This window comes from Triticum dicoccoides, chromosome 4A (genome assembly GCF_002162155.2).
Source record: "Triticum dicoccoides isolate Atlit2015 ecotype Zavitan chromosome 4A, WEW_v2.0, whole genome shotgun sequence".
NCBI lineage: Eukaryota > Viridiplantae > Streptophyta > Magnoliopsida > Poales > Poaceae > Triticum > Triticum dicoccoides.
In genome coordinates, this window is record NC_041386.1 from 114,458,940 (window position 1) to 114,477,730 (window position 18,791).

Below are 18,791 nucleotides of genomic sequence, written 5' to 3' on the forward strand. Positions count from 1 at the left end.
CGGCGGCGGAAAGTTCGCGCCCAGAGTAGAGGGCTCACCGCCTTCCCTCTCCTCGACGAGGTTCTCCCCGCCGGCTTCTCCAGTCTGCCCCGTGAACTCCGGGGGCGGCGGCGCAGAGTTCAGCAGGGTAACAAGCAAGGCCGACTGGCGGCGTGCGGCTTCCTCAGCCTGCTGCTTCGCTGCGGCGGCGGCTTCGGCCTCCGCTAGTTTTTTCTTAGCGGAGGCCTCCTCCCTGTCGGCCTCCGCCTTCTCCAGGCGGAAGGCTTCTTCTTCATTGCGCTTCTCCTGCGCATTCCGCTCCATCGCCTCCCGGAGGTCGGCAGTGGGGTCTATCTGCCGAGTGGTTGCGGGCGTCTCCGCTGACCCCATGACGGAGGCGGCGGCGACCCGCTCAAGAGAGAGGGGAGCCCTGAAGAAAGAGGGGCGAGCAGAGACTTAGACAAAACGCGAAGAAAGAATAAACTTTGAAGACATAATACTTACGCAGAGACCTACGGCGGATTCTTCACTTCCTTACGGAAGCGGATGGCCTTCGCGGCCGCCTCGTCCCGCCGGGTCGCCGCAGCCAAGCCCTTGGGCTTCTTCGGCCGGCTACCAAACAAAGTTGGCGCAGCCCGGCGCTTCTTCCCGCCGCCTGGAGCACCCGACATGGCAGAAGAGCCCGCGCCCAGCTGGCTGGCTCCTGGCCGATGGCGAGGGGCGACTCCTCCCTTGACGTCGTCTTCAGGCCAGTCTGCGAAGGTAGCCGAGGGCCTGAAGTCGCCTGTCGTCCTCCTCCTCCCTCGGCGTTATCTTCCAGAGCCGCCGCCCCCAGATCGGGGTCGTCGACGTCGCTCTTCGCCCAGTCGGCGACGAACTCACGGGCCGGCCCCGGGGTGCCGGCTGGTGGGTGAAGAAGGGGATTCTAACCAAGGCCGACTGATCAGAACAAAACTCAGCAATAAGAAGACAATCCAAAAAAACAAAAGAAAGGCGACTCACCATGGGAGGGGGGTTGGCGCGGGAGTATGGCTCCTTGCCGAATCACCAGTCCCCCAGGAGCTTGCTGTCCGAGAGGTAGTTCACCATAAGGGCCACCTCTTCGTGAGGCATGTCCTTGGTGCACATCCGACTCGGGTCGCGGCCCCCGCTCATCTGGCATATCATGTGAGGGCGGCCTTGGAGTGGGAGAACTCGACGCGAGACGAAGGCGGCCAACAGGTCCGGACCAGTCAGACCCTCCGACTGCGTCAGCACTCGGAGTCGTGTGATGGCGCCGTCTCCCACAGGCGTCAGCGACCTGGCCCGGTACGACCAGTTGGGCAGTCTGCCAGCCGGCGGGCCGGCTTCAAAAGCCGGCAGATTAACCTAGTCGCCCCTCGTGGCGACGTTCCTGACATAGAAGTAGGACCTCTGCCACATCTTCACCGACTTCAACAGCGAGATGGAGGGGAAGTGGTTGTTGGCTCCTGTCCTTCGCACGGTGATGAAGGCGCCGCACTGAGCCGGCACGCCCGCGGCCTGGGTGCCGAGCTTGGAGAAGAAGAACTCCCCCCAGAGCTCGAGGGTGGGGAGGACTCCGAGGAAGCCCTCGCACAGAGTCACGAATGCGGACAACAGCACCACTATGCTGGGGGTGAGGTGGTGCGGCTGGAGGCCGTAAAACTCCATGAACGACCGGAAAAAGCTGCTCGCCGGCAGCCCCAGCCCGCGTAGGCAGTGCGAGCGGAAGATGACCCGCTCGCCCTCCTGCGGGGCGGGGAAAATCTCCCCCGCCGGTGCAAGACGCACCTGCACGCGATCTTCGCCGGGAAGCCGACGGGTCCGGCGGAGGAACTCGATATGGCCTTCGTGGACTTTGGAGCCGTCCCAGGTGCCGGAGCGCACTGTGGGAGGCGCGGTAGCGGAGGAAGAACTCATCGCGAAGCTTGATGGGGTTATGTACCTAGGGTAGGGTCATGGACCTGTTCCAAGTAACTTACCCTAGGACATCCCTAGAAGAGGTCGCCTTCCAGTCGACCAACGAGGATTCACTCGACTGGCCTGAAGGACTCGACCACGAAGACTCACTCGACCACCAGGAGGTCAAGAGGCACTCTGCACCGCAACGGCCTGTAATTAAGTAGACTTTATGATAGTAAAGGCACTTTATGTGGGGCGTTACCAGTAACGCCCCAGACTTAACTCACCTTAAACCCTCTCCTACGTGGGCTGGCTGGGGTCCTGGCGCACTCTATATAAGCCACCCCCCTTCACAGGCAGAGGGGTCGGCACCTTGTAATCCATACATTGATAATCCACTCGACCGCCTCCGGGCTCCGAGACGTAGGGCTGTTACTTCTTCCGAGAAGGGCCTGAACTCGTACATCCTTTGTGCTTACAACCTCTCCATAGCTAGGACCTTGCCTCTCCATACCTACCCCCCACTCTACTGTCAGGCTTAGAACCACGACAGTTGGCGCCCACCGTGGGGCAGGTGTTTTAGCGATTTTGTGGAGAAGTTGCGATTCTTCAGAGTACTTTCATCATGGTGTCTGCTGGAATTTTGGTCGAGGGTCAAGAGATCCGTCTCGGCGCTCTCGCCTTCATCGCCGACGACTCCGCATGGCTCCAGGAGGCTCCACTCGACGTAGATGCGCTCCCCGTCCGCGGTGCGACGCATTTTCGCGCATGTGTCCGCGGCGTTCTGCTGCGGCAACCATCGACCCAGTATCGGTCGGCTCCTCCATCTTCCACCCTCCCGGTCTCCCGCCAGCGCAAGCGCTCAGGCCGGTCGAGGCTTCAACGATGGGTGAGTCACGCGGTGGCTCGCCAGTCGGCCACTACACAAGTTGCGGCAATCGAGCCCAACGAATCTCTCTACGGCTTGTTCGATCAGTCGACTGGCTCTGAAGAGGCTGCATCCGAGTGCGGAAGCAGTGATCCAGCGGCGGAAATCTTGATGGTCGACGGGCCCCACAGTCCTCCTGGCTTCGCCCGTGGTGGTGGAGCAGGCGACGGCGGCGACCCTGCACGAGGCTACGAAGAGTACCAGCCCGAGCCACTCGACTCTCTGCAAAGAGAAGAGCTTCGCCGCAGGAACGAGGATCCCCTGCGTATTCCCATCGCAGGAGAAACCCCCGAGGCTCGTGCCTTGGAGGAGGCGCGTCTGGCCAATTTGGCCGAGCGCACTCGACTGGAGAACCTTCAGCGAGCACTCGACGAGCGCGCGCGGCAACGAGTTCCCGACACCAGTCGACGTCAACTCTTCCCGCCGACTCAGGTATATCGAACCCCAATTCAGAATTTAGTAGCTGCGACCCGTATAGCAGAGTCCATTCAGCCTTCGCAGTCAGAGGCTGGCAGAGGTTTGCTGCAGATCAGGGATCTGCTCCGGGCAGCAGGAGATCAGAATTCAGCCGTGTCTCAGTCGCGCAACAGAATTCACAGTCGATCTGTCACTGTGAATACGGTTCAGTCGGCTCACAGCCCCAGATCGCCTCCGCGGCGCGAAGGGCGTGAGAATCGGCGAGATCAATATGGCGACAGACTCGACCGAGATGATAGGCGTCGAGTGCCCTATTCCCCTCCGAGGGGTGGGTCTTACGCTCCTCGGCAGCCAGATGATAGGCGTCAGTACAGTACAGGGCGTAGGGTTCCAGTTGACCCCAGAGAGCCAGGCTTCGACGCGCGATCCATTATCGTGCAAGGGTTGGTCGACCGGAACAGAGCCCATCGAGGTGCACTCGACAGAGATGTACCCACGAGCAGTCGAGTACATGTTTCTGGTCCTGAATGTTTCAGCAGAGCTATCAGAGCCGCAGTTATCCCCCCCAATTTCAGGTTGGCAACAGGAGTCAGCAAGTTCACTGGTGAGTCTAAGCCTGAAACTTGGCTTGAAGACTACCGAGTGGCAGTTCAGATCGGTGGTGGGAACGACGAGGTGGCCATGAAGCATTCCAGTCGTCCGGTGAGACGAAGCCTGTTCACATTCACCCGACCGACCCCGAAGCAGCTCCGACCCGCATCTCCACAACACTCGACCCAAAATAGGAAGAAGCGCTCATCCAGTTCCTCCGTGAGAACTGGGACATTTTTGCATGGAAGCCCGCTGACATGCCAGGTGTTCCCAGGGGACTGGCTGAGCATCGCCTAAGAGTCGACTCGTCTGCAAAGCCAGTCAAAGAACATCTTCGGCGGTCCGCCGTCCAGAAGAGAAAGGCCATCGGTGAAGAAGTGGCTCGACTGTTGGCGGCAGGATTTATCCGAGAGATATTCCACTCCGAGTGGCTCGCTAATGTCGTCATGGTTCCTAAGAAGGACAAGTCGCTCCGAATGTGCATTGATTTCAAGCACATCAACCGGGCCTGCCCGAAAGATCACTTTCCTCTCCCTCGCATAGATCAAATTGTTGACTCGACCGCGGGATGCGAGAGGTTGTCTTTTTTAGATGCTTACTCCGGGTACCACCAGATCCGTCTGTATGGGCCCGATGAAGTAAAAACAGCTTTCATCACTCCATTCGGGTGCTTCTGCTATATCACCATGCCATTCGGCCTCAAGAATGCCGGGGCCACATTTATGCGAATGATCCAGAAGTGTCTACTCACTCAAATCAGTCGGAATGTGGAAGCTTATATGGATGATATTGTTGTCAAGTCACGAAAAGGTTCCGACCTGCTCGCTGACCTCGCCGAAACATTTGCCAACCTCAGAAGGTATGATATCAAGCTCAATCCATCAAAGTGCACATTTGGAGTTCCTGGTGGCAAGTTACTCGGTTTTCTCGTTTCCGAACGGGGAATCGACGCCAACCCAGAAAAGATTGGCACTATTCTCCGAATGAAACGCCCTGTGCGAGTGCACGATGTCCAGAAGCTTACTGGATGCTTGGCCGCATTAAGTCGATTCATCTCACGACTCGGTGAAAAGGCATTGCCTCTTTACCGACTGATGAAGAAGGCTGACAAGTTCGAGTGGACTCCAGAAGCTGATGCAGCGTTTGCCGAGCTAAAAGCTCTGCTCTCCACCCAGCCGGTGCTTGCTGCTCCAGTCAGCAAAGAGCCTCTGTTGCTCTACATCGCAGCCACAGGACAAGTCGTCAGTACTGTGCTAACGGTCGAGCGGGAAGAAGAAGGAAAAGCTCTCAAAGTTCAACGCCCAGTGTATTATTTGTCTGAAGTCTTGACTCCATCCAAGCAGAGATATCCTCATTATCAGAAGCTTGTGTATGGAATATACATGACCACAAAGAAGGTTGCTCATTATTTCTCTGACCATTCAATCACAGTCGTCAGCGACGCTCCACTATCAGAGATTTTGCACAACAGAGATGCAACTGGTCGAGTGGCCAAATGGGCGATTGAACTTCTTCCCCTTGATATCAAGTTTGAGGCAAAGAAAGCCATTAAGTCCCAGGCAATAGCAGATTTCCTCGCCGAGTGGATCGAACAGCAGCAGCCGACTGAAGTTCACTCGGAGCATTGGACCATGTTTTTCGATGGTTCTAAGATGTTGAATGGTTCCGGTGCTGGGGTTGTCCTGGTTTCCCCCAGAGGAGATAAGCTCAGATATGTGCTCCAGATTCACTTTGATTCCTCCAACAATGAGGCAGAATATGAGGCCCTCCTATATGGGTTGCGCATGGCCATTTCACTCGGCATCCGTCGCCTAATGGTCTATGGCGACTCGGATTTAGTGGTCAATCAGGTGATGAAAGAGTGGGACGTGAGAAGCCCAGCCATGACTGGATACTGCAGTGCAGTGAGGAAGCTGGAGAAAAAGTTTGAGGGGTTGGAGCTCCATCATATACCCCGACTGAAAAATCAAGCAGCTGATGATCTAGCAAAGATAGGTTCCAAGAGAGAAGCCATTCCGAGTGGTGTGTTCTTGGAGCATATACACACTCCGTCAGTCAAAGAAGATCCTTTCACCGAAGAAACTCCGCAGCCCAAGAGTGCCACAGATCTGACTGAAGTTGAAGTCCCAGCGGTGGTCGACTTGATCATGGAGGTTTTGGTAGTCATTCCCGACTGGACGATTCCGTATGTCGCATATATCTTGAGGAAAGAGCTTCCGGAGGATGAGGAAGAGGCTCGACGGATCGTCCGTCGATCTAAGGCCTTCACCGTCATCAAAGGACAATTATACAGAGAGAGCGCGACTGGAGTCGGTCAGAAGTGCATAACACCAGAAGAAGGTCGACTCATCCTCAATGATATTCACTCGGGGACCTGTGGTCATCATGCGTCCTCCCGGACCATCGTGGCCAAAGCATACCGAGCCGGATTTTTCTGGCCCAAGGCGAATGAGATGGCAAAGGAGATAGTGGATAAGTGCGAGGGATGTCAGTTCTACTCGAATATGTCGCACAAACCTGCGTCAGCTTTGAAGACCATCCCACTCATCTGGCCTTTTGCAGTTTGGGGGCTGGACATGGTCGGCCCTTTGAGAACAGGACGAAGTGGCTTCACGCATGTACTGGTGGCAGTCGACAAGTTCACCAAGTGGATCGAGGCTAAACCAATCAAGAGCCTCGACACCGGTACTGCTGTTAGCTTCATCAGGGAACTAATATTCAGATATGGAGTCCCGCACAGCATCATTACGGATAATGGGTCGAACTTTGACTCAGAGGAATTCAGAACCTTCTGCAACTCCCAGGGCACACGGGTCGACTACGCATCAGTCGCCCATCCGCAGTCGAATGGGCAAGCAGAGCGAGCTAATGGACTGATTCTCAAGGGACTGAAGCCTCGACTGATGCGTGATCTCAAACACGCGGCTGGAGCTTGGGTCGACGAACTTCCATCTGTACTCTGGGGACTGCGGACCACGCCTAATCGGTCGACCGGAAGAACTCCATTCTTCTTGGTCTATGGAGCTGAGGCAGTCTTGCCGAGTGATCTTCTCCATAATGCTCCTCGAGTTGAAATCTACAGCGAAGCAGAAGCTGAACAAGCGCGGCAGGACGCAGTCGACCTTTTAGAGGAAGAAAGGGAGATGGCTCTGATCCGGTCGACCATCTACCAACAAGATCTGCGGCGTTTCCACGCCCGAAATGTGAGAGGTCGAGCCTTCCAGGAAGGGGATTTGGTTCTCCGAGTAGATCAGCACAAACCACACAAGCTTGCTCCTTCTTGGGAAGGCCCCTTCATCGTCACCAAGGTTCTCCACAACGGGGCGTATCGTCTTTACAACGTCGAGCATAATATCGACGAGCCCCGAGCTTGGAACGCGGAGCTACTCCGCCCGTTTTACACTTAAGCTTTATCACTCGGATGAGTTGCAATAAAGTACTTCTGTAGTTCATGGACCCCAAAATAATAAGTGTCATAGTTCCTCCATAATATCTGTCACTTTTTATTTTTTTTTGTCCAATGAAATTCCCCTCAGTGGGTGACTTAGCTGCGAATCCGTTTCGCCTAAGTTTGTAAAAATCCTACCGAGTGAAGAGCAACCCTCTCACTCGGGGGCTTAGCTGCGAATCCGTTTCGCCTAAGGTACCAAATTCCTACCGAGTGGTGAACCAGACTCCCACTCGGAGGCTTAGCTGCGAATCCGTTTCGCCTAAGTTATCAAAATCCTACCGAGTGAAGAGCAACCCTCTCACTCGGGGGCTTAGCTGCAGTCCAAGCACTCGCCTAAGTTATCAAAATCCTACCGAGTGAAGAGCAACCCTCTCACTCGGGGGCTTAGCTGCAGTCCAAGCACTCGCCTAAGTTGTGAAAATCCTACCGAGTGGTAAGCCAGCCTTCCACTCGGAGGCTTAGCTGCAGCCTCGTGCTCGCCTAAGTTATAAAAATCCTACCGAGTGGTAAGCCAGCCTTCCACTCGGAGGCTTAGCTGCAGTCCAAGCACTCGCCTAAGTTGTAAAAATCCTACCGAGTGGTAAGCCAGCCTTCCACTCGGAGGCTTAGCTGCAGCCTCGTGCTCGCCTAAGTTATAAAAATCCTACCGAGTGGTAGAGCAACCCTCTCACTCGGAGGCTTAGCTGCAGTCCAAGCACTCGCCTAAGTTGTGAAAATCCTACCAAGTGAAGAGCAATCCTCTCACTCGGGGGCTTAGCTGCGGCCCTGTGCTTGCCTAAGTTACAAAAATCCTACCGAGTGAAGAGCAACCCTCTCACTCGGGGGCTTAGCTGCAGCCCAGTGCTCGTCTAAGTGGACTAAAGAATAAGTCGATTGCAGCACAGGCACCTTGCTTTGAACCTGCAAAAGACATTCCGAGCCGAAGGCAATCGTATTCAAGCGCCAAATTCAAGTTTGAATTGATATCTAAAGGAACCGAAAGTGCTCAGGCGTCAAGCCTGTTAAGGTTTGTCGGTTACAATTCCACTCGGCATACCGAGGCAAATTTAAAAGCGTCGAGCCAGAAGAAGTTTTTTACACCTCCTGTGGAGGGCTGGAAGGTGCAACAAATTCATCAAGGTCAATCCCGTCGGCGATCCGAGTGGCAGCTGCAAGGAAAGTTTCCATAAAGGATCTGAAGTCGTGCTTCTTGGTATTGGCCACCCGAAGGGCCGCCAGCTTCTCTTCTCGCGCATCTTTGCAGTGGACTCGGGCCAGACACAGAGCGACATCTGCACCACACCGAGCCGAGGACTTCTTCCACTCCTGCACTCGACCAGGGATCGTGTTCAAGCGGGCCATCAGCGACTCAAGGTCATTCTGAAGTGTCTCCTCAGGCCAGAGCGTCGAGTCGATGCGAGACGTGGCGGCCTTCAGCCTTGCGAGATAGTCCACGACAGCTGCAACACGAGACTCCAGTCGGAAAACATCCATGGCAACTTCGTCGTTCACCGGAGAATTGACGGGGTCAAGGTTTGGCTCCAGTCGGCTAGTTTCTTCTTCAAAGTTTTGACAAAATTCTGCAAGGGTGATCGCTAAGTCAAGGGGATAGTCGAATGGAAAAAGCCACAATTGGAAATATTTGCCAAACATGGAGGTTTACCTTCAAGCATAAGAAACAGCTTCTTGGCAAGGCCACTCAGGAAGGCCTCCAGTTCAGTTTTCTTCTCAGATTGCTGACTCGGTCGGTCAGGGCAGCTTTGTCAGTTTTCAGTCGACTGACCTCCTTGTTGGCAATCCCAAGAGCAGCTTTCAGATTGGTATTGTCTTGTTCGAGCTTGGTGACTGAAGCTAACTTCTCGTCAGCAAGCTTGATCTTCTCAGCTAGCTCAAGGTCTTTCTTCTGCTGGGCCTCCCTTACCTTGCCTGCAAGTTACAGCAAGATCAGGTGCTGAAACAAGCAAAGGGAAAAGCAGTCGTCAGGGTCTCACCAAACATACCTTCGGTCTCCTCCTTTGCCTTTGTCAGCTTCTCCTGAACCAGCTTCAAGCTCAGCTCGACTTGAGTATGTTTTTGTTCCAGCTCTGAGTAGCGAGCCACAAGATCACAGGAGTTCTGCGAAGAACCAATCGACTAAACGTCAAATGTAACTCACTTCCGAGTGAAAAAGGGAAAAACACACGTTTCTAAGACTACAGCCGAATACAAGCATTCGACCGTAGTCTCGGGGACTACACCCAGTGGGTGCACTCAGCGTGCCCCCACTAATCCTGTTGAAGACAAAGTCGACCAGTCGACCTCAAAAAAAAAAAACAGTGTGCGAGACACATTCTCTAAGACTGTGATCAACTGCAAGCAGTCGACCACAGTCTCGGGGACTACACCCAGTGGGTGCACTCAGCGTGCCCCCACCGGTTTGCGAAATCCAGTCGACCAGTCGACTGACAGAAAGATTGACATCATAAAGCCTAAGGCCGACTGCCAGCAGTCGACCTTAGCCTTGGGGACTACACCCAGCGGGTGCACTCAGCGTGCCCCCGCTAACACGGAGTTTATTCGACACACCCAGTGGGTGACTAATATAAATTCCGGAAAAGAAAAGTTTTTGGTAGCATATCCAACAGAACAAACAGCGGTCGACTGACCTGGACATTGCTTTGGAGGGCAGAACTGGCGTCATAAGCTGCCTGGCTCGCGTCCCGGATGGTCTTCAGCTGCTCCATCATGAGTCCCGCCTGGCGTATCGCCTCCTTCGCTGCGCCAGCTTGGTCCTCCGGGACGTGGTGCGTCATGAAGAGGGAAGGCTGCTGAGCACTCGTCAGTGGATTCGCGAAGGTCACCGTGTGTCGAGTGGTGTTCTCTTCCTCCACAGTCAGAATTTCAGGCGCCGGCACATCCTGAGGCACCTTACTGGCGGACGCTTTCCGACTCCTCCTGTGCTTCAGCGGCTCTTCATCCTCATCATCATCAGGAAGATCGATAACAGTGTTGGGTGGAGCTGCGGAGAAGGATCAGGATCAGAGATCGCAAGTCAGTCGACTAAGAATGGTATTAAGAACACAGTACCTGGATTCGAAGTTGCTGCATCCTCCATCTCGTGGTCATCGGCCCGGGCCGAGATCTCAGAAGTAGCAGCACTGCAACTCCAAAGGATCAGTCGACTAACCTCAGCGTCGACCAGAGATAAAGTTCGCACAGAATAAGAAAATATGAGCAACACAATTACCCTGATATGGTGGGGATGGACACCTTCATCTTCGGCAGGAGCTTGGTCGGCTTCGATGAGGCCGCCCTGGGCTGCTTCGGCGCCTTTTCAGTCGGCGCCGGAGAGGTGGTCCGAGGGCGCTTGGTCGACTGAGTGGCGGTCGCAACCCCCTTACCACGTTCGGTCGAAGGGTCGTGGACAAGCTTCGACCGCCTTTCTGAGCGCGGTGGAACGACCTCCTCCTCCTCTTCTTCCTCGTCCTCGATGTCATCTTCATCACCTTCATCATCATCGTCGTCGTCATCATCCCCTGCAGCATCCGAGTCCCATTCCTCCTCTTCCTGGCTCTCGCCCCCACTCGCCTCGCCCCCGCTCGCCTCGCCTTCCTCAGTCGAAGCTTGTGCCCCATTGGGCATTGAGTACAACTCGGTGAAGGCCTAGCAGATGCCCAAACAAGGATCAGTCGACCAGTCGACAGGGTTAGCAGAAATGAATACGACAAGGACACAATGGAAAGCAGAGCAAGTGTACCTTGTTTGGGTCGCTGTTGTGGTCGAGTGGAGGAACCCTTCTGGCTCCGCGCGGGTTGTCCCTGTTTCCGGTAACGGCTACCATCCATCTTTCCAGAGTGGCATCGTCGACTTCTTCTGGATGGACTCTAGTCTCGTCTTCGGGCCCACAGTACAATCACATGCAGTGGCTCCGGAATTGAAGGGGTTGGATGCGACGCCTGAGGAAGACCTCCAGAAGATCCATGCCCGTCACCCCCTCCTGAACCAACTGCACCACGCGCTCCATCAACATCTTCACGTCGGCTTTCTCCTCCGGAATCAGCTTCAGAGGGGAGGGCTTGTTCACTCGGTCCATGGTAAACGGAGGGAGTCCACTCGACTGCCCTGGCGTCGACTGGACCTGACAGTAGAACCAAGTCGACTGCCAACCTCTGACGGACTTGGGAAAGGACATGGGCGGGAAGGTGCTATTATTCCTCACCTGAATCCCCAGGCCCCCACACATTTGGACGACTCGGGTCTTCTCATCACCTGGGCTCGCCTTCTTCACGGTCTGAGAGCGACACGTGAAGATACGTTTGAACAAACCCCAGTGCGGCCGACAGCCCAAGAAACCCTCACACATGGACACGAATGCAGCAAGATAGGCAATGGAGTTTGGGGTAAAGTGGTGGAGCTGCGCTCCAAAGAAATTCAAGAAGCCACGGAAGAAAATGCTTGGCGGCAAGGAAAACCCACGATCAACATGAGTGGCCAGAAGCACACACTCACCCTCTTCTGGCTGTGGCTGCCACTCCTTCCCCGGCAACCTCGCAGCTCCGTGAGGGATCAAGCCCTTGTTGGCCATGTCGAGGAGGTCCTTCTCCGTGATGGTCGACTGGATCCAGTCTCCTTGGACCCAGCCTTTCGGCAGGCGGGATCTGGACGAGGACCCTCTGCGGCTGGTGGATCTCCCCTTCGCCTTCTCCGATGCCGACGCCTTCTTGGCACGCTCCAGCGCCGCCGCCTTCTCCTTGGCCATGGTCGCCGGTGAGATGCACGAAGGGAAGTGGTGCGGGGGCGAGAGCGAGCACGCTGAGCAGGGAGGAAGGAAGCAGAGGGAGAGAGGGAGAATGCTGAGGCGCAGCACAGAAATCCTCGCCGGGCACATTTATAAGGTCCCTTCCGAGTGGCTGACATGTGGGCCCGGTCGATCTAATCATATCTGGGAGCAGTTATGAGGACTGGATACGTGGAGAAAAAGGCGGCGCGGAGATCGAGGCGTCTATGCCCCGTCCCATCCGAACGCCGCGGTCTGCCCCGCTTCGCGCGCGCCCCCAAATTTCGCACCCCGCGGAATCCGCGAGCAACAAATCAGTCTGTCAGACGCGGTGTTTCCGGCGATCCGTCGCTCGGAGATCGTCGAAGCTCGAAAGATCACTCGACGCAAAAATAGAATGGATCGAGTCGACCGAAGACAAATTGCTCCCTGTCAACGAAGAGATTCTTTGATCCAGAACAGCGCACAACTAGAGCGCAAAGGTTAATCGGAAACGACATCAACTCCTTCTTCACTCGAAGCCTCAATCCATTCGGGGGCTAATGATGGGGTTATGTACCTAGGGTAGGGTCATGGACCTGTTCCAAGTAACTTACCCTAGGACATCCCTAGAAGAGGTCGCCTTCCAGTCGACCAACGAGGATTCACTCGACTGGCCTGAAGGACTCGACCACGAAGACTCACTCGACCACCAGGAGGTCAAGAGGCACTCTGCACCGCAACGGCCTGTAATTAAGTAGACTTTATGATAGTAAAGGCACTTTATGTGGGGCGTTACCAGTAACGCCCCAGACTTAACTCACCTTAAACCCTCTCCTACGTGGGCTGGCTGGGGTCCTGGCGCACTCTATATAAGCCACCCCCCTTCACAGGCAGAGGGGTCGGCACCTTGTAATCCATACATTGATAATCCACTCGACCGCCTCCGGGCTCCGAGACGTAGGGCTGTTACTTCTTCCGAGAAGGGCCTGAACTCGTACATCCTTTGTGCTTACAACCTCTCCATAGCTAGGACCTTGCCTCTCCATACCTACCCCCCACTCTACTGTCAGGCTTAGAACCACGACAAAGCTGTCACCACAGCGTTTGCCGGAGCCTGGGCGTGCAGCGGAGCGAAGAAGAGGAGAGGAAGCAGGAGAGCGAGGAGCTGCGAGGAGGAAGAAAGAAAGGGGTAGTGGGAAGGAGGGGCGCGCGTGCCCCCCTCTTCCCCCTACTTATAGCCCCGTGGGCTGCGAAGCCGAGGGGGCGGACATGGGGATTTACTGCGCCCGCAACCCCATGACCCCCATGATCCACGTAAAGTTACTGCGCGCAGTAACTTCACGGGAATCCCAACCGTCCCCGAGCCTTGCCTGAGGAGGGCGCTGGGCGCGCTTTCCTATGCGGTGGAGGAAGGCGCCCCTGGAGCGGGTGCCGATCCTGACGAGGCTCCTGACGCGACGCCATGTTCTTGGGGTCCTACTCGGCGTGGTAGCTTCTTCTTGGGGATGGTCTTCGGAGGGCCTTCACTTCTGCTGTCAGGGTTGTCGATTGCCGCGGCTTGGAAGGCGTGCTCAAGGGAGCACATCGCATCCCTTCCTTCACATGGGACCGTGATGATCCCCCCGCTTCCTGGCATCTTGAGAACGTTGTAACCGTGATGAGTGACTGCCATGAACTTGGCAAGAGCTGGATACCCCAGGATGGCATTGTATGACAGGCGGATGTGCGCGACGTCGAAGTCGATGAGCTCGGTGCGGTAATTCTTGCGCTCCCCGAAGGTGACGGGCAGGCGGACATGCCCTATTGGTGTGGTGGAACCATCAGTCACTCCTGAGAAAGGCTTGGTTGGCTGGAGCTGCTCATAGGGCACTTGGAGGTTGTCGAATGTGTCGGCAGATAGGACGTTGAGCCCTGCGCCGCCGTCGATGAGAGTCTTGGTGACTTGCACATTGTTGATGACTGGGGAGCACAGCATAGGGAGTGTGCCAGTGGTGGCTGCGCACTTGAGCTGGTCGGCCGAGCTGAAGGTGATGGCGCATTGGGACCACCGCGCATGGCCTCGAGCTTGGGGAGGGCCGTGTTTACCTCGCGAGCGAACTGTTTGAAGATGCGCTGAGAGGCTGGGGCCTGAGCGACGCCCAGGATGCAAGCGACCGCGCGCGGCTCCTGGAAGCCCACAGCCCCCTCGTCCTGGTGGTGGTCGTCATTCCTCCTTGGCGGCTACAACGGGGGAAAACCAGCGTTGCCCTGGGGGCGATCCTCATGAGGCGGGTCCCTCCAGGCGCCCTCGCGAGGTTGGTCCTGCCAGCGGTCCTCGCGAGGCCGGTCACGCCTGTCACAGCCCTAGATTTTGCCTGTAGATAGTTGCATCAGAGTGCATCATGCATCATGTTTAATTTCAAGAAATTTGGAATTGAGGGAATTTTCAAAGCCTCAAATTAAATATAAGGGCTAAGAACCCAAAAATCTCATTCATTGTTTCCAAAAAATCCTTCATTGATGTTTGACAATTTTGGTAAGGGTTTTGGTCCAAACCAAAATTAATGAACATTTTTAAGGATTTATTTTTGGGACTCTGAATTTAAATTAATAGCTATTTGAATTTGAATTATATTCATATAATTAGAATATAACTTCAAGTGCCACTGAAATGTTTTATGTGCTTTGGAAAAGTCCATCTAGCAACATAAAAATATTTCAGAGGAGTTGGCACTGGTTTTGAATCTTGTTTGAATTTAAAACAGTGGCCAAATAAATAAAAAGAGAACAAACAGAAAATAAAACAGAGCAGAACAGAAGAACTAACCTGGGCTAGCTTACCTATCAGCCCACTTACTTGGCCAGCTGGCGGCCCGTTGAGACAGCCCAGCCCACCAGGGGCAGAGGCGTCTTCCACCTCGCGCCAGTCGGATGCAGGGCGTGTGTCCGCCGCACGCCGGCGCACGCCCCGCCACCTCCTGCCTGCTTGCTCGCCGCTGGAGACGGGCCCGAGCGCCACGACACCCCCTGGACCCCCTCGACCTTTCCCCTCACTCCCTGGTTCTCTCTCCCTCTCTGGTTCTCTCCCCGCAACCGCCCGAGAACGCTGTCATCGCGCCGCCGCGCACCGCCGCGGCCACAACCACTCCCTCGCTCCCTCTCCGTCCCAGGCGTCTCTGCCTAGCCATCTTCGTCCTCTCCACCGAGTCACGCGGCGCCAGAAGCTCTGCTCCGCCGCCACCGCCGTCGTTTCCTCGTCGGCCACCGAAGATCGCGTCGATTCGTCGCCCCGAGCACCTCCCCGAGCCCACGGAGCTGCTCTTCGACCCCCAGTGAGCTCTTTCACCGTCTTCCCTTATCCCCGTGGCATGTAGCTCGCCGTAGCATCACTCTCCGCCGTGCCCACGAGCTTCACGCCGCCGGCGAAGTCGTCACCGTGGCTAGAGCAAGCCCAGCTTGCCCCTGAGCACGTCATCGCGCTCGTGCTGCTCCCAGGAGCCGAACTAGCCCACCCGTTCGTCCCACCGTTCACCACAACGCCGATTCCAAGCACTCCCAAACTCCGGCCGCCGCGCAAGTCGCTGCCGCCGTCGACTTAGCCCACCGGAGCCGCTGCTGCATGCATCCCTCAATGCGGCCGAGCAAGGGCTATGCCCTGGTGGCCTCAGCGCGCCAAACCCCTGCCCGTAGCGCATTTCCAAGCGTCCCCGCCGCGCCTGAGTGCTCGCCGGCGTTTAACTCCGGTAGGATGATGTGGCACGTCATTAGCCACTAATGACCCCGCTAATGACCCCCCTCTCTCACTGAAAAACGGGCCCCACACCCAAATTAACCCTGGGATTTATTCCCTGTTTAGCTTAGATTAATCCAGCTGACCCCACATGTCAGTTTGACCCTGCTGACGTGGCGTTTGACTGGGCCCACCTGTCTGTGACTCGAACCAGCCCTGAGACCCTGACGTGTGGGTCCCAGACGCCAGGTTTGACCTGGACTGGCGTTGTTGACCGGCTGACGTCGTGCAGTCATCATGCTGATGCAGTAATGCATTTTCTGGTTTTAGTCTAATTTAAAATAGCCAGGAAATTCCAGAAAAAAGGCCCAAACTTCTAAAATTCGTAGAAAATTATCTATAACTCCAAATAAGATAAATAATATATGAAAAATTATCAGAAAAAACCAAAGAATCTGTTTATGGCATTTTCATGCATGTTTGAACAAGTTAACCTCACTGAATAGGACAATTCATGATTATGGAAGACATGGTAATTAATTTTGGAGTTGGAATTTGCTATAGGTTTGAATTCCACTTCAATGAATATGACTAACTGTTGCACTAGGTCAATTCAGTACTTTAATATGACATATCATTCATATGAATGTGCATTGCATTGATTGTGGTTCCTTTTTGTTTGCCGGTGTTGTTCCCCCTCGGTAGATGTTGTTCCAACGCGGTGATCATTGACACTGATGAAGACCCAATGTTATCTTCAGAAGTGCCAGGCAAGCAAAAACCCCTTGTTCATTCCGATACAAGCCCACTCTCTCGCTCCTGCTTTCTTTTACTGCATTAGGACAACAACGATTCAACTGTTACATGCTGCGGTAGTTGAACCCCTTTCCTCTGCATGACCTGTCATTGCCACAGTAAATAGATGAAACCCACTAGCATGAGTAGGAGTTGTTTGAGCCCTGATGTTCCTACTCATCTTGTTGTCATGCCTGCTACTGCTTAGAGTTGAGTCAGGTCTGATTCATCGGGAATGAATTGGAACGTGGTGAACATGTCCTGCCGTTGAGAGCTAAGTGTGTGAACACGATTTGGTAAAGGTAGCGGTGAGAGGCCATGTAGGAGTACATGGTGGGTTGTCTCATTGAAACCGTCCTCAGGAACTGAGTTCTGTGTTTGTGATCCATGAACAGTTACTACCACACATTGGGCTCCGGGCGCTCCAAGCTCTCTCGACTTATTAATCAACTTGATCTCTGTCCAGGAGTTGCAACTAGTTTCTGGTGTTTGTAGGTAGTGTTAGTAGTCTACCAAGTGGCACCCGGTACAGGTGGGCTTGGGACAGACTAGGCACAGTGGCACGGTGTACCAAGTGGCACACGGATGGTGGGCTTGGGAACCCTGCACACATCGTTTGGGGCCGTGAGCGACAACCCGGCCGGATCTCCTTGCGGATGGAACCCGAATAGGTGATAAACCTGGACTAGAGACTTGGTGGTTAGTCAGGTCGTGGCCGACTCCCTCGCCGGCTTCCGCTTGAAGGTTGCCGAGGTACATGACGTGTACAGGGCTATAAGTGGCGAGAGCGTGTGTGAAGAAGTACACCCCTGCAGGGTTATCATTATCTATTCGAATAGCCGGATTCCTCGGATATGGAAACTTGGACCCCTTGCATAGTTCATAGACAAGTGAAAGTGGATACTCTAAAACTCGCAAGATAAGCGTGAGTGCTATGGATGGCCTTCTCGTAGGGAGACGGGAGTGGATCCATAGTGGTGTATTGATATGGTGAATATGTGGACTCGTGTGCGCCACCTCAAAGAGTTGCTTGCAGTCGTAGTTCCGGTTAGCCACTGAGTCAAAGCTGGCTTGCTGCAGTTAAACTTCACCACCCCCCTTTATTGTTACCAATGCATATGTAGATAGTCCTGATGTAAGTCTTGCTGGGTACATTTGTACTCATGTTTGCTTATTTTATGTTTTGCAGAGAGATGTCAGTCTCGCTAGTAGTTCCGTGTGGACATCGACGTTTAGCTTGATACCTCAGCTATGATCTTGTGCCCTCGGCAGGATCTGGTAGATAGTCAGGCTTCTCAGCCTTTTTCATTTGTAGTTGTCTGTACTCAGACATGTTAAGCTTCCGCTTGTGCTTTGACTTGTATGCTCTGAATGTTGGGTCATGAGACCCATGTTTGTAATATCTCGCTCCTCGGAGCCTAATGAATAAATACTTGAGTCGTAAAGTTATGTTGTGATGCCATGTTGTATTTACACATGTCGAGCATATTGTGTGTATGACTGAAATGCTTGGTATGTGTGGGATCCGACAACCTAGTTGTTTATCCTTGGTAGCCTCTCTTATGGGGAAATGTAGTCTTGTGCTTCCATGAGCCATAGTAGTCCGCTACAGCCCCGTTCACCGGAGTCCTGCTAGCCCAGCACTACTGCTCAGGACACTTGACTGGCCGGCATGTGCTTCACTTCGTTCATGTGTCTATCCCTTCGAGGAAATGTCACGCGGTGACATCCGGAGTCCTTCCTAGCCTGCTACAGCCCGGGTTCCCGGAGTCCTGTTAGCCCAGTGCTATAGCCCGGATTCACACGCTGCTGACCGACATGCTCGATGTGATTCATGTATGCCTGTCCCCATAGGTTGGTGCCGCTTTGGGTTCACGACTAGCCATGTCGGCCCAGGTTCTTTGTCATATGGATGCTAGTGACACTATCATATACGTGAGCCAAAAGGCGCAAACGGTCCCGGGCCAGGTAAGGTGGCACCCGTGGGAATACCGTGCGTGAGGCCGCAAAGTGATATGATGTGTTACATGCTAGATCGGTGTGACTTAGGATCGGGGTCCTGACAGCTTTGGTATCAGAGCCTGACTGCCTGTAGGATTACCAAGCCATACTGGTTGAAGTTGAGTCTAGAAATGCTTTAGTTATATAAGGGAATTGATTGTGGAAGGGAACGTAAGGCTCTTTTTACTCCTTACCCTCATGACCTTCTGATCTGAGTCATCTTATCTTTTCTACGGGGTTAAGTACTAGGCTTCTCTTCTATCTCTCAGGATGACGTGTTACTAAATCGTAGTTGCCTAGG